We start from the raw sequence: 10,739 nt of genomic DNA, 5'->3' as shown, positions 1-10,739 counted from the left end.
TGGGATCTAAAGTTCTAAGGAAGGAGGTCTATCTGAAGTACACCAGAAAGACAAAGGGCCCATGTCTTATCTCTATGTAGAAAATACAAACATATATGAACACGCAGACAAGACAGGGCTGTATGCGTATCTACACAAACAAGTTGACCAAAGGATGTTAAGCTAAGAAGAGTCCAATGGTGTCACTCCTCTGAGCAGCTTAACTGCTTAACAAAATGAATACCAGGAAGCTGAAGCGTGGGTTGGTTGCTTGGTTTGCGTTTTTTTTTATAGGGTTTTTTTTTTCTGGGGGGGGGGGAGAGATTAGGGAAGGACAAGAATACATAAGAAGGTGAACAAATGGAGTCATTCTATTCGACATACATTAGATAAAAGTTGAACAATGTCATTTGAGGGTATGGAATAACATCAACCACCAGCCGGTGGTGAAAAACCCAATACAACAGATGGCATTTACTGCTGCAGAGGCTGCTTGAACCGTCTCCCGTTTTCACCATCACCTTCCATTCCACCTTACCTTATGGCCTCTGTAGAAAGCAATTTCTTCCACATTGGCTATAATTCTAGAGTGCACATAGCGCAGATAGCCCTTTCCTGTGAGCCCTCTTTGGCCACCAACTTGCCAAATTTGGGAGAGCAGGTTTTTCAACACTTTAGCCTTGGCATAGACCACGAGTCCGATAGGAGGGTGGGTTCCATGGGGCTGGCTCGCCCGGGACACCGCGGTCCGGATGAGGGTGTAGGAGGTGAGGATGACGTCCAGAATGGGCTTGGTCAGATTGGAATACAGGTGAGCCACGGACTGGGAGAACATCATGATGTCCTCGGTGAGCGACTGGTCGGGATTGGTGAGCCTCCCGCCCATGTCGATCACCTTGTAATAGGTCTGATTGGCGAGGTAGGCCTTATACGCGTGGTCTACCAGACGCGTCCGGAACGCCACAGGCCAGTTGCACGCCAGGTACCGGATGGCGCTGTGGACGAAGGTGGCTGGAATGGCGATCAGGAGCCACTTGATCCGTTTGAGGATGAAAGCCCGGGGCTGCTTCTCCACGATGCTCTTGACGATCTTCCCGTCCAGACCGGCCACGTAGACGGACAGGAAGGTCCTGGAGACCAGAGCCACCTAGTGCAGGCACAACCACCCGGTTTCCGTGGTCACGACTCTGGGGAAGAGAATCTTCGCGAAGTTGCAGCAGCTGCCTGAAAAAATCGGCGTTCAGACCCTGGCGCGGGCTTCCCGCCCGCCCGCCCCTGCGCCCTGCAGCCTCGCCGGGTCCCCGCGGGCCCGCGGGCGGCTCGGCTCTTCCCGCCGGGGCCCGACCGCGCCAAGCGCCGGCCAAGGATCGGGACCGACCGTCCTCAGCGCGTACGCCGCGGCCACGCAGGCAGGCGGCCCGCTTGACCGCCCCGGAGCGGGTCCACCTGGCCCGGCGGGCGCCGCGGCGTGCAGCAGCAGGATCATCGTCCCCGGCGACCCTGCCTGCAGCCCGAGCCACAAAGGCGTTCCTCTCAAGCCGCCCCGCTCCGCAGGAGCGCCGGCCAGTGCTGCAGCGCGGCCTCCTCCCAGGCGAGCCTGGTCCCCCCTTCGCTCAGCTGCGCGGCGCGGAGTGAGGCGAGCCAGGCAAAACCCCGCCGCCCCTGCCGGAAGATCCCTCCAGGCCCTGGCGGCCCGCGGCCCAGGCCCCGCCCCCAAGCTCCGCCCCCGGCTCCTGATTGCTGACGGCGCGGTAGGCGCTCAGAATCCTTGCCCAAAGTCACTTCGAAACCCGCTGAAGTTTTCAGCCTGGACAGCCTTCCATCCCTTCTCTAGGCATCCCGACCCCTTTGAGGCAGAAAAGATTGACCTGAGCTGCACGGAGCTGGGGGTGGGGGTGGGTGGAGGACAGCAGGGAGAGGACTGACAGAAGATACAATGTAAAAACCCACGCGCGGAGAGCCCAAGAAGAAAGGGGCAAGTGCGGAGGGGCATGGGGAGAAGAGATGGCATCCAGGAGAAAAAAGGCTTTGCAGTGCATGCTCTCTTATGCGGTGGTGGCTGTGGGTTCACGTGGATTCCCGGATCCCCAGGAAACCAGTAGTAACTGAGGAAGTTCCCTGCAAATAAACAGGGGAAGTCGTTCGGGGTTGAGAAAACAGCTAAGAAGGGGGGCCAGGAGTTTGGCCTAGTGGCAGAGTACTTGCCTACCATGCAGGAAGACCTGGGTTCGATTCCTCGGTACCACATACTAACATAGAACAAAAAAGCTGGAAGTGGTGCTGAGGCTCAAGTAGTAGAGCTCTAGCCTGGGAGAAAGATCAAGGACAGTGCTCAGTCCTGAGCTCAAGCCTGGCCAAAAAAATAAAGAACTCAGAAGAGTCTTTGCTGTACAGTTACCTTCTTTTTTCTTTTTGCTTTTTGCCAGTCCTGGGCTTGAGCTCAGGCCTGAGCACTGTCTTTGGTCTTTTTCAAGGCTACAGCTCTACCATTTGAGCTCAGCACCACTTCTGGCTTTTTTTTTTCTATGTATGTGGTACCGAGGAATCGAACCCGGGTCTTCGTGCATGCTAGGCAAGCACTCTACCACTAGGCCAAAATTCCCGACCCACCCACCCCACTTTTTACCTCTGCATGCCTGCATTTGCTTGTCTTCAAATTAAAAAAAAACAAAACCTCTTTAAAATAAGCATGATCTTTGTATTTGTATGGTTATTGTGACGATGGTGTGTAGAAAGGTTACAGTTACCTAAGTCAGGTAATGCATCACCTCTTCCCTCATTTTCTGTTAGTTTCCCCCGCCCCTCCTCCCTCACAAGTTGTATAGTTCATTTTCATCATACTGTCTAGTGAGTAACACTGCTGCATTTGTTCACTCTTTGTCCCATCACTTCTGAGCTACCATACCCAGCTTCAAGGTTCCTACCTGTTATTTTCAGCAGGGGATAGAGATGGTAAGCACTTGTATTTGTTTAGGGGGGGAGGTTCTACTAAAGGAGACTGAAGTTTGACGTCCTTTGTATTTTTACTCTGAGCGGCATGCGGCACTATATTAAAAATGTAACCATCTGGAACACCAACTGGATTCATTTCAAGAACTCCAGTGTCTCCTGCAAGTTTGTTTTCTCTGTGTTGTTTAAAATTAGAAATAATCGAATAGCTCCTTCCTATTTTTTTTGTTTCAGCTATTTGAAAAAAACATGTTTATTTTTTTTAAAGTCATCTCCCTAATAGGAGACTTCAACTACACAAGAGTTAAGCATGTTTTTCACATTTAACAGCAGGTGAAGTGCAATTTTTAGGTAAGTCTATTTATTTTGAATCTAAAAAAATATTTTTCTGTCTTTACTTCCCCCTACAACATACATACAAAGTTCTAGTCCACAGAAAATGATACCATGTGATGAAATCCATAGATTTGCTCCTGCTAGGCAAGCATTCTACCCCCCAAGCTACATTCCAGCCCCAGGCACACTCTAAGAATTCTTTTTTTTTTTTGCCAGTCCTGGGCTTGAACTCAGGGCCTGAGCACTGTCCTTGGCTTTCTCAAGGATAGAGCTCTACTACTTGAGCCACAGGACCACTTCTGTTTTTTTTCTATGTATGTGGTACCAAGGAATTGAACCTGGGTCTTCATGCATGCCAGGCAAGCACTCTACCACTAGGCCAAACTCCTGGCCTTAAGGATTCTTTTACTGTTGGGGTTTTGAAGTTAGGTCATTATGCTTGTTACTCAGGTCCTCTACCACTTAGTCTTGTCTACAGCATCTTAGAAGCCATACTGGCAGAGCTAAGTGGATGGAACAGACTATAGTGTATAAAGGGTCACTTCCGACCCTTGACAGAAATTAACGAGCCTCTGGCTAGAATATAAAACATGTAATTTTTGGGGGGGATTGTGGGACTTGAACTTTGGGTTTGGGCACTGTCGCTCAGTCCTTCAGCTCAAGACTAGCTCTCTGCCACTTGAGCCACAGTGCCACTTCCAAAAACATGTATTTTGTTACTGTTTTATTTTTGTTTTTGTTTTTGTTTTTTTGCCAGTTCTGGGGCTTGAACTCAGGGCCTAAGCACTGTCCCTGAGCCAATCTGTGCTCAAGGCTAGGCTCTACCATTGAGCCACAGTACCACTTCCTGCCTTTTCTGAGTTGTTTATTGGAGATAAGAGTCTCATGGACTTTGCTGCCTGGGCTGTCTTTGAATATCAATCATCAGATTTCAGCCACCTAAGTAGTTAGGATTACAGGTGTGAGCCACCATCACCCAGTTTGTTTTTGTTTTGTCTTTTCATTTTTGGTACTGAGAATCAAACCTATAAGGGTTGCGTAAAGAATGCAGTTCAGGTAAAAGGGAGTTTATGAGGAGAAGCAAACCACTAGATATTGATGTACAGAGCATGGCAGGTAGTATTGCACGCGGCCTGACTGATGATGGAGAGCGATTACAAGCAAGAGTGTATGGGGATGTGACCTCAGAGCCTGAGGTCCTTTGCTGACTAGCAGTCAGATGACTGACAATAACAAGTGATTACTGATGGGAGGGAAGAGTTGACAGAACCCAGGATATTGCACTTACTAGGCAAGCAATTTGCCACTGAGCTACATCCCAGCCCTAGAACATGGCTTAATGTTGGATGATCTTAATGATTCACTTAGTCATGACTAAACAAACTATTCTCACTTCTATAAATATTAATATAGATTATAGAGAGAGATAGGTATCCATATAGAGAATATAGATATGTATCTATAGTTCTATATAGGCTCTATATGTCCATATAAACATATATTTATATCTGTAGATAGGTAGCTAGAGAAATAGATCGACAGATAGGTAGATATAGTGCCAATATTGGGCTTGAACTGAGGGAACTCTACCTTAGCTTTTTCACTCAAGATGGTCATTCACCCATGAGCCACTCTTCTGTTTCCAGCATTTTGCTGGTTAATTGGAGGTAGAAATCTCCTTCAACTTCCTGCCCAGGATGGCTTTGAACTTTGATCCTGAATTCTCAGCCCCCTGAGTAGCTAGGATTATAGGAGTGAGCTACTGAGCCTGGTTTGAATAGGAGTTCATTTTAGGTGGGGGAACGGAGGAGGGTGGATCAGTCCTGTAGCACTGGGTACTGTCCCTGAGTTCCTTTTGCTCTAGGTTAACACTCTATTACTTGAGTCACAGTGCCATTTCCAGCTTTTTCCCTGATTAATCCGAGATAAAAGTCTCATGGAATTTTTTGTCCAGGCTGATATTGAACCCAGAATCCTCACATCTCAGCCTACTGAGTAGCTATAATCATAGGAAGGAGCCACTAGCACCAGCTGAATATCAATATTCTTAAACTTAAATAAATAAAACAAAAACATTAAACATAAAAACCCTCTATCTTTGCTATGTGATCACATTATATCCAAGGATCTTTTCATTTGCATTCAATTAATTAGATTTGCTAAAACACGGGTGATGGATTCATGCAAGTCTCTTGGATAGCTGGCATATTAGAAGCACACTCCACTATCTTAATCAAAGATTTCCAAATCTTTATATGGAGATCTGGGGTCCTAGTGGTTACAGTAAAAATTAAAAATAAAACAATTTAAAAAAAAAACCTTTGATTTTTCAGATCATGCATTCAGTGTATGCAAAATTAGACTAACCTTACACTTGTAAAGTGTAATCATCTATTCTGTGATTCCTGACAGGGACTCACAAAAGGGTTAACTGTAACAGGACAGATGGGAGTCAAGGTAAATCTAATTGAGGGGTGATGGTGGGGTGTTCAGTGAAGTGGAACATCGCACACAGAAGGATACCTAGGTTAGGCCAGAGCTGGCAGTTGCCATAAGTGACTCCCATTACTGACAAACAACCAGAGGCAGCCATAGCGAGGAGGAGCAGGGGCATAAGAAACCTAGACAAAGGGCTAGAGCTGTGAACAGGACAGCAGTCAGCTATAGGAAGTAGGTCACTTCACTGACTTATAATGAGGCTGGGATGGTTTAATTCAAACTAGTTTGAATTCCTTGGGGGAAGAGACTTCTGAAAAGGAAGAACCAATTATGGGGAAAGTGATCAAGATTAGAAAAAAAAATTCAGCTGTCAGAATTAAGGTACAAGGAAGGTTGAAGGTCAGGTATTAGAACTGGAGAGTCAATGTTACATCTGAATTGATGTTGAGACTTTTGGGTACTGACCTACCTAGTATCATTTCAATGCCACCCCTACATTTTACTCTTTCCTGTTGCCAAGGATCAGGGCTGTTCCTGAAATCTGCAACTATGCATAAGACTTCAGATGAGGCCAAGGAAGGATTCAATATGATGGAACGATGTGTTGAAAGGAAAAAAGGCTGATATACAGGTGCATTTCTCCTGCCGTGACAAAATAACAGCCACTGTGTGCCAAAGGCTAATTTCCTGTTAAGTGTTGAAAGGGTCAGGAAGTGCATTCTGTGTCAGAAATGCAGTCATGTGCTACATAATTTATCAGTCAGTAATGACCACAGAGTATGACTATGGCACTGTAAGATTATAATAGGTCTGAAAATTGCATTTGTCTACTGACAATATTACCATTGTATTGTCATAGTACTCCTGAGTTTGTGATGATGCTGGTATAAACAAACACATTGGGTTCTATAATTATGTACAATTATCATACACATAGTAATGGATGATGATACATTACCATGTTACTTGGTTTATGTATGTACTATAATTTTATAATCATTTTGTAGCATATTCATGACTACAAAATATAGTTTATCATAAATCAGAATGTCATGTTATATCAGTAGCAACCGTCTCATGTTTAAGTCCTTTGATGCATCGAGAAAACCCAAGGAGTTATTTCATTTCACTTCCTCTTTTTGTTTGTGTCAGAATTTGGTGCTGAGCAAGAACTAAGAGTAATGGAAATGTCATTCTATACCCCCCCCACACACACACATTTCCTAGGACTTGGGGGCTCCATCATTGAGCAGACCCCAGAATTGTCAAAACTCCCACGTGAAAGCATGGAACCCTTCTCTTGAACGTTGAAGGAGCAACACCAACCAAGCATAATACCAAGCTACGTTTGCCATCCACGCAAAGGAGTTTCCAAGTACGTATTTCCTCTTAGTTTTCACCTACCAATTTCTTTCACACACACTAGAACCACTTACCAAGTTAGTACTTAAAGTTTAGAGACAATGCTTTGGAGACCATTTTTGCTTCTGTCTGCATAACTGAAACGATGTAGACCTTCTATTGAAACTATTCTAGTGAAACGAGAAAAGTTGGCCGTTTATAATTCTTTAACAGCTGTGATTTCAAAAGGACCACAAGGTCTTCAGCTTTACTAGAAATTTAAATATCAAAGGGATCTAAAGTTCTAAGGAAGGAGGTCTATCTGAAGTACACCAGAAAGACAAAGGGCCCATGTCTTATCTCTATGTAGAAAATACAAACATATATGAAAACGCAGACAAGACAGGGCTGTATGCGTATCTACACAAACAAGTTGACCAAAGGATGTTAAGCTAAGAAGAGTCGAATGGTGTCACTCCTCTGAGCAGCTTAACTGCTTAACAAAATGAATACCAGGAAGCTGAAGCGTGGGTTGGTTGCTTGGTTTGCGTTTTTTTTTAGGGTTTTTTTTTCTGGGGGGGGGGGAGAGATTAGGGAAGGACAAGAATACATAAAAGGTGAACAAATGGAGTCATTCTATTCGACATACATTAGATAAAAGTTGAACAATGTCATTTGAGGGTATGGAATAACATCAACCACCACCGGTGGTGAAAAACCCAATACAACAGATGGCATTTACTGCTGCAGAGGCTGCTTGAACCGTCTCCCGTTTCACCCATCACCTTCCATTCCACCTTACCTTATGGCCTCTGTAGAAAGCAATTTCTTCCACATTGGCTATAATTCTAGAGTGCACATAGCGCAGATAGCCTTTCCTGTGAGCCTCTTTGGCCACCAACTTGCCAAATTTGGGAGAGCAGGTTTTCAACACTTTAGCCTTGGCATAGACCACGAGTCCCGATAGGAGGGTGGGTTCCATGGGGCTGGCTCCCCGGGACACCGCGGTCCGGATGAGGGTGTAGGAGGTGAGGATGACGTCCAGAATGGGCTTGGTCAGATTGGAATACAGGTGAGCCACGGACTGGGAGAACATCATGATGTCCTCGGTGAGCGACTGGTCGGGATTGGTGAGCCTCCCGCCCATGTCGATCACCTTGTAATAGGTCTGATTGGCGAGGTAGGCCTTATACGCGTGGTCTACCAGACGCGTCCGGAACGCCAAGGCCAGTTTGCACTCCAGGTACCGGATGGCGCTGTGGACGAAGGTGGCTGGAATGGCGATCAGGAGCCACTTGATCAGTTTGAGGATGAAAGCCCGGGGCTGCTTCTCCACGATGCTCTTGACGATCTTCCCGTCCAGACCGGCCACGTAGACGGACAGGAAGGTCCTGGAGACCAGAGCCACCTAGTGCAGGCACAACCACCCGGTTTCCGTGGTCACGACTCTGGGGAAGAGAATCTTGCGAAGTTGCAGCAGCTGCCTGAAAAAATCGGCGTTCAGCCCTGGCGCGGGCTTCCCGCCCGCCGCCCCTGCGCCCTGCAGCCTCGCCGGGTCCCCCGCGGGCCCGCGGGCGGCTCGGCTCTTCCCGCCGGGGCCCGACCGCGCCAAGCGCCGGCCAAGGACGGGACCGACCGTCCTCAGCGCGTACGCCGCGGCCACCAGGCAGGCGGCCCGCTTGACCGCCCCGGAGCGGGTCCACCTGGCCCGGCCGGGCGCCGCGGCGTGCAGCAGCAGGATCATCGTCCCCGGCGACCCTGCCTGCAGCCCGAGCCACAAAGGCGTTCCTCTCAAGCCGCCCCGCTCCGCAGGAGCGCCGGCCAGTGCTGCAGCGCGGCCTCCTCCCAGGCGAGCCTGGTCCCCCCTTCGCTCAGCTGCCGGCGCGGAGTGAGGGAGCCAGGCAAACCCCGCCGCCCCTGCCGGAAGATCCCTCCAGGCCCTGGCGGCCCGCGGCCCAGGCCCCGCCCCCAAGCTCCGCCCCCGGCTCCTGATTGGCTGACGGCGCGGTAGGCGCTCAGAATCCTTGCCCAAAGTCACTTCGAAACCCGCTGAAGTTTCAGCCTGGACAGCCCTTCCATCCCTTCTCTAGGCATCCCGACCCCCTTTGAGCAGAAAAGATTGACCTGAGCTGCACGGAGCTGGGGGTGGGGGTGGGTGGAGGACAGCAGGGAGAGGACTGACAGAAGATACAATGTAAAAACCCACGCGAGGAGAGCCCAAGAAGAAAGGGGCAAGTGCGGAGGGGCATGGGAGAAGAGATGGCATCCAGGAGAAAAAAGGCTTTGCAGTGCATGCTCTCTTATGCGGTGGTGGCTGTGGGTTCACGTGGATTCCCGGATCCCCAGGAAACCAGTAGTAACTGAGGAAGTTCCCTGCAAATAAACAGGGGGAAGTCTTCGGGGTTGAGAAAACAGCTAAGAAGGGGGGCCAGGAGTTTGGCCTAGTGGCAGAGTACTTGCCTACCATGCAGGAAGACCTGGGTTCGATTCCTCGGTACCACATACATAGAAAACAAAAAGCTGGAAGTGGTGCTGAGGCTCAAGTAGTAGAGCTCTAGCCTGGAGAAAGATCAAGGACAGTGCTCAGTCCTGAGCTCAAGCCTGGCCAAAAAAAAAAGAACTCAGAAGAGTCTTTGCTGTACAGTTACCTTCTTTTTTCTTTTTGCTTTTTGCCAGTCCTGGGCTTGAGCTCAGGGCCTGAGCACTGTCCTTGGTCTTTTTCAAGGCTACAGCTCTACCATTTGAGCCTCAGCACCACTTCTGGCTTTTTTTTTCTATGTATGTGGTACCGAGGAATCGAACCCGGGTCTTCGTGCATGCTAGGCAAGCACTCTACCACTAGGCCAAATTCCCGACCCACCCCACCCCACTTTTACCTCTGCATGCCTGCATTTGCTTGTCTTCAAATTAAAAAAAAAAACAAAACCTCTTTAAAATAAGCATGATCTTTGTATTTGTATGGTTATTGTGACGATGGTGTGTAGAAAGGTTACAGTTACCTAAGTCAGGTAATGCATCACCTCTTCCCTCATTTTCTGTTAGTTTCCCCCGCCCCTCCTCCCTCACAAGTTGTATAGTTCATTTTCATCATACTGTCTAGTGAGTAACACTGCTGCATTTGTTCACTCTTTGTCCCATCACTTCTGAGCTACCATACCCAGCTTCAAGGTTCCTACCTGTTATTTTCAGCAGGGGATAGAGATGGTAAGCACTTGTATTTGTTTAGGGGGGGAGGTTCTACTAAAGGAGACTGAAGTTTGACGTCCTTTGTATTTTTACTCTGAGCGGCATGCGGCACTATATTAAAAATGTAACCATCTGGAACACCAACTGGATTCATTTCAAGAACTCCAGTGTCTCCTGCAAGTTTGTTTTCTCTGTGTTGTTTAAAATTAGAAATAATCGAATAGCTCCTTCCTATTTTTTTTTGTTTCAGCTATTTGAAAAAAACATGTTTATTTTTTTTAAAGTCATCTCCCTAATAGGAGACTTCAACTACACAAGAGTTAAGCATGTTTTTCACATTTAACAGCAGGTGAAGTGCAATTTTTAGGTAAGTCTATTTATTTTGAATCTAAAAAAATATTTTTCTGTCTTTACTTCCCCCTACAACATACATACAAAGTTCTAGTCCACAGAAAATGATACCATGTGATGAAATCCATAGATTTGCTCCTGCTAGGCAAGCATTCTAC

At 47.6% G+C, this 10,739-nt stretch overlaps 3 pseudogenes; all 3 read right to left on the bottom strand.

Annotated features, from left to right (window-relative positions):
- Positions 1–497, bottom strand: part of LOC150066368 (cytoplasmic dynein 1 light intermediate chain 1 pseudogene) — a 2,526-nt pseudogene extending 2,029 nt beyond the window's left edge.
- On the bottom strand, positions 497–5,857 carry LOC150066367 (ATP-binding cassette sub-family D member 2 pseudogene; annotated as a pseudogene).
- A 1,837-nt stretch (positions 5,858–7,694) lies between these two features.
- Positions 7,695–8,833, bottom strand: LOC150066366 (ATP-binding cassette sub-family D member 2 pseudogene; annotated as a pseudogene).
- Between the last annotated feature and the right edge of the window lie 1,906 nt (positions 8,834–10,739).

Source organism: Megascapheus bottae, chromosome 2, assembly GCF_031878675.1.
Source record: "Megascapheus bottae isolate mThoBot1 chromosome 2, mThoBot2.hap1, whole genome shotgun sequence".
Classification (NCBI taxonomy): Eukaryota; Metazoa; Chordata; class Mammalia; order Rodentia; family Geomyidae; genus Megascapheus; species Megascapheus bottae.
The sequence above is the reverse complement of the archived record's forward strand: the minus strand, read 5'-3'. Positions and strand labels throughout refer to the sequence as shown.